The sequence below is a fragment of the Parus major genome, chromosome 10, assembly GCF_001522545.3.
Source record: "Parus major isolate Abel chromosome 10, Parus_major1.1, whole genome shotgun sequence".
NCBI classification, from domain to species: Eukaryota; Metazoa; Chordata; class Aves; order Passeriformes; family Paridae; genus Parus; species Parus major.
Genome location: NC_031779.1, coordinates 19420013 through 19425409, shown reverse-complemented (window position 1 = coordinate 19425409; position 5397 = coordinate 19420013).

The window sequence follows — 5397 nt, the reverse complement described above, 5'->3', positions numbered from 1 at the left end:
CCCTGTTCCCGGTGTATCTGTGTCCCTGTTCGAGGTATTTCTGGCTCTGGGTTCGGGGTCACTGACAACATTCCGCTGTGCTGTGGGATCGCCTGGGTTCAAATCCCTCTGGCTCCAGAGGAATCCTGCTGGTGCCTTTGTGGGAGCAGCTGGAAGGGGCAGTGCCCGCGGGGGCAGAGCTCCCTGCTGCCACAGGGTGAGGACAGGGGTGAGGACAGGGGTGAGGACAGGGGTGAGGACAGAGGAGAGGACAGGGGTGAGGACAGGGGTGAGGACAGGGGTGAGGACAGGGGTGAGGACAGGGGTGAGGACAGGGGTGAGGACAGGGGTCCCTGCCCTGGCACGGTGCCTGCCAGGGCAAAGTTGCTGTGCCAGCCCTCGGGAATGTGTTTGAACTGGCTCAGGGTGTTTGACTGATCAGCACTTCTGGGCTCCACTTCCAGCATTTCCACCCTGGCTCAGACACCTCTGAGCTGCAAGGTGATGAAAACACCAGGAAGGGGTCTCTTCCCCCTCTGTTGTGTCACAAACTGGTTTGATTTCTGCTCTCAGCCCTTGGAGGTGCTGTTTCTGTGCAGGTTTGGGATGTTCAGCTGTCCACTGTCTCCAGATCGTTTTTGGGGCCGGGGGGGCCCAGGGGGCAGGAAGGCTCTGAGGTGTTCTAGGAAAGATGAAAACTCAAGGGGGTTAGACCTGGCCTAGCAGAGCCTGCTGGGCTGTGGGGGAGAAGGGTCTGGCTCATCCCAGCTCCTGTCAGCTGTTCCTCTGGAAGCTGCACCTTCCCTGGGTGCTCTCAGAGGTGTTTAATTGCCAGGCACCCCCAGCTCTGTCCTGTGTCTCCAGCTCTCTGTCCTGTGTCTCCAGCTCTGTGTCCTGTGGCTCCAGCTCTGTGCAGTGTCTCCAGCTCTGTGCAGTGTCTCCAGCTCTCTGTCCTGTGGCTCCTGCTCTCTGTCCTGTGGCTCCAGCTCTCTGTCCTGTGGCTCCAGCTCTCTGTCCTGTGGCTCCAGCTCTCTGTCCTGTGGCTCCAGCTCTCTGTCCTGTGGCTCCAGCTCTCCTGGCTGCCTTCCCCCAGCTCTGGAGCTCCGCAGCAGGGCCGGGAGGGAGCACCGGGCTCTGCCCCCAGAGCACTCCCCAGGAATGTGCTTATCTGCCGTGCTGGGCAGGAGCCTCGTGTTCCTGGTGAAATCGAGATGGCCGGGAGAGGTTGCAAACGCTGCTCAGGGGTTTTCCTGGGGCTGTGAGAAGGTGTAACATTACCTGTGTCAGCTGGATGCCTCCGCGGGCAAAGTGCGGAGCAGTGAGTGCCAGGACACGGGAATGCTCCCCCTGGCAGAGGGCAGGGATGGATGGGGTGTTGGGAAAGAACTGTTCCCTGGGAGCCCAGAGAAGCTGTGGCTGCTCCTGGCTCCTGGAAGTGCCCAAGGCCGGGTTGGATGGAGTTTGGAGCAGCCTCACCTCTCTGTGTCTTCCTGGTGCCCGATCTGAGCCTCCTCTCCTCCAGCTTGAGGCCATCCCCTCGTCCTGTACCTTGTGCACGTGTAATGCCTCAAAGCGGCACCGAGGGCGTGAAAGTGACTTCATTTAAGAACCTTTTCTCAGTCCTCAAAGCACCTGGGCTCTGCAATCTGCCCTGGAAGGCTCAGGGAGAACTCAGAGCAGCAGCAGCTGGTTCTGTGCTCTGTGCCAGCAGCACCAGGCAGCAACCACGTCACGTTGTTCAACAAGCCACAGAAAAGGATATTTTACCCCAGCCCGGCCTCCCCCCGGCCGTGGTTTGTCGGATCCCTCGGCAGCTCTGCCGTGCCGGGTTCAGCCCTGATTGGAAACACCAGCACGGCTTCATTACAAGCTCCGCGGCTTCCCCCGCCACTTAACATTCCCTACAAATTGTTTGCTCAACTCTGGCATCTCGCCTCGGAGGAATTGTTGTCATTTGAAGGTTTAAGTCAGCTCTTTGAGCCCGCACAACTGTAAATAAGAGGCTGCTTGGAGGAGAGCTGCTCCACCACGTTCCCAGCCTCTCCCAGGGATCGAAGTGCTGGAATCCCTGTTTAAAGAAACCCCAAACCTTGCCCTGGGAAAACTCATTTATAGAAATCAGTGAAACGAGTGGCTGTTTTTAGCCACATGTTCCTCATTTTATTTTTATTACTTTTACATGTCTGCACTGGAGCAGTGCCCCGGGAGGCTCCGGGTGCCAGCTGCACACCTGGCTCGGGCTGTGCAGAACCAAGGGCTGCCCTTTCATCTCCAGCTCTGCTCTGATTGGAACCACGGCTTGGCCCCACATCAGACACGGGGAGCTGAAAACCATCCTCGGAGCTGGCTCCTGGAGGAAGCCTCGTAAGGCTGGGGGAGGTTAAGGGTTGGGTTTTTTTCTTTTTGGAGCTGTTGTGTGGAGTTTATGTCCTGGCAGAGGCAGGAAACCATCGTGTACAATGTGGCAACCAGAGCTCGCAGGCAGCCCGGCCAAGGGCTGTAAATTATGGCTTTAATTTCTTGGTTTATGGGCTCTTGTTGACTGCAGATCAATAGGAAAAAGGTGCACGGAGCCACCTCTTTTAATTAAAATGCTGCTGGGACTGGGCTGCAGCGAGGGCTGGCGAGGAGGTGGTGCCTGCAGCAGCTCTGGCTGCGGGGTTTGTGCTCCTCTGTTCGCTGCTCCTGGTCCACAGAGCCCAATTCCTCGAGGAGAATCCAACCCCAGGGAGTCATGAAATGCCCTGAGCTGGAAGGGACCCACAGGGATCATTGATCCAACCCCTGGCCCTGCACAGACCCCCCAAAATCCCGCCCTGTGCCTGCGCTGTCCCAGCGCTCCTGGAGCTCCGGCAGCACTGGGAACGTGACCAATTCCCGGAGCTGGCTCCAGCCTGGGCTGTGTTTGCCTCCTCACATCCCGAGCCAGCTCACCTTGTTTTCCAGAGAACAAACACGCAGCACATTTCAGTGGAATCTTGTTTTAAAACAGCTCCAATTCCACTTCACCCCAAGCTCGGGACGCTTTCCCCGGGGCAGGATTTTGCCCCGAACAGGTGCAGCAATATTTTTCTTTCCAAAGAATTTCCAGAGCACATCTCCCATCTGCGCCAGAGCCTCTTTTCCTGCTCATCACCCTCTGACACGGCCCTAATTAAAGGCAGATATTAAACCCAAGCCCAGTTTATGTCCCATCATTCTTGGGAGAACGACCCATCGCGTGAGATTGTTTGAAGTCTTCGTTAACCTTTAATCATTTGAGGCTGAGTCTGGCTTTGATTTTGCTGCAGGAAAAAAAAAAAAAAAAAAAAAGGATATTTTGCAAATTCTTCAGGAAGGAAACATGCCAATCCTGCGGCATCTCTCATCGTGCTGGGAATGCAGTGTTTGGAATCCCTTCGCTGATACAAGTCTGTGGAATGAAGGCTTTTTCCATTTCCTCACTTGTGTTCTGTCTGTTGTGGCTGGGGTGCCCAGCACCAGCGCTGCTCAGGATAATTACTGCATTCACGGATGTGTGCTGGAGACTGCACGAGAGGGATGGCTCGAGCTGAGCCTCAGTACGGGATTTCCTCAGAGCTGAGCTCTGCTGAGGAACCTGAGGAAGCACTTCCAGGTGTTGGGAGCAGCAGGAACGTTCAATGCCCAGCACTCTCCGTGATAAATCCGGAGCCAGAGCTCCTCAGCAGCCTCCCTGCTTGTTTGTTTTTCCCGCTGGGAGGTGCTGGCTGCCTGACACAGGGCTGGGAGAGCGGCCAGCTCCGCTGCCAGGGAGCCAGGGAAGAATTCCCCGCTGCCACCCAGAGCGTGGAATGGCAGCTGGGCCCGGCTCCGTGGCTGGGAACAATCTGCCTTCCACAGAGGGCCTGGATCGCTGCCTGGGGCTGGGAGTCCTTGGGCTGCCCCCTGCTCGTGCAAGGTGGGCCGGGAGCCGCGTGCCCTCCTCCCGAAAACCCAGCTCTGCAGCACTCCCAAACCCTCCAGTGCCGTGCCAGCAGCTCCTTTTCACCACAGTTCCTTCCCCAGAGCTCTCCCAGCTGTTTCCTCCTCCAAAGAAAGAGAAATAAACTCCCTGAGCTGTGGCCAAGACCTGGGAGTGCCGTCAGCAGGGGCTGTGGCAGGTGAAGGGGGGACTGGGGGGAAGGTGCTTCCCACCTGCTTCCAGGAAACTCATCCCTTGTTCCTGGGAGAGGCTGAGCCCTGCACCTGCCCTGGAACAGGTGAGGCTGCCAGGCTGGGGACGGCTGGAGCGTGGGATGGGCTCAGGATGGCCACGGGGTGTGCAGCTGGAGCCCAGCGAGGCTCAGAGCGGCTCTGTTCTCCCTGAAACACTTTCCTCCTTCCTTCCTTCTCCTTGGCCTGCTCACCTGCAGCTCAGACATGAGAACAGGGTGCTACTGGGGCGGGGGAGAACCTCACTGGGCAGGATTTGGGAACTGAGGCTCTGTCAGTGCATCCTTCCCTCCTGACTGAGCCTTGCAGATCTTCCAGCCCTGCCTTTGGCCTGTGCCCATTCCTGCTGGGAATTCTGGCTGGGAGCAGGGTGGGATCAGATCCTTGGTCCTGGGCGTCTCCTGCACCTCCCCTTCAGCCCAGGAGCTTTCCAAACCTTTCTTCAGTTCCTGCTGGAAGCGCTGCAGGGGCTCCCTTGGCTCTGTCTCACCGAGGGGCTCTGTTGGGAAGGCACAGGGAGATTTCTGGCCAGGCAGGGAGGGTTTGGGCTGGTCCCCAGGTCACCCTGGGCTCCAGGAGCTGCCTGTGAGCTCCCGAGGAAAGCACAGTGGGGAGGATGAACACGGGGGGAATTGTGGAACGTGGGATGGAGATTTGGGCTGAGGGAGAGCTCGGTGCCAACACCCCCGAGCTCCTGCGGCCCTTCCCAGGGACACGGCTTGGCTGGAGGAGCCCCGGGAGCTCGCTCTTGGCTGCAGGGACCATTCCCAGGGAAGGCTGGGCTGGGAGGGCTCAGCCGAGCTGGGATTCTGGGCTTCAACAGCCGGCTGGGGGATCCTGCAGATCTCAGATATTCCATCCTTCGGGAGGGAACTGCGCTGCCACCTGCAGATGGTGCCAGAGACGGGGACAAAGCTGAGCAGAGCTGCTGCTCGGGGGGAATCCGGGGCTAAAGCCGGAAAATGAGGGGAGATGGGGAGGAGATCTGCCCCGAGAGCGTTCCGGGGGGTTCACGCCGGATCCCTTTTCCATCCTGTGTCTGTAGGTTGGAGCAGGGCACCCCACGGCTCTCCCCTTCCAGCCCGAGCCCTCCAGCGATTGTGGTTTGGCTGTTCCACGAGCATCTCCCCGGAATGTCATTCCCTCGGAATGTCCTCGGAGACACTGCCATGAATGTCCCAGGGCTCCACACGGGCTCAGGAGGGCTGTGGGGTTCTCCCGGAGCCAGCAGGGCTGTGGGGTTCT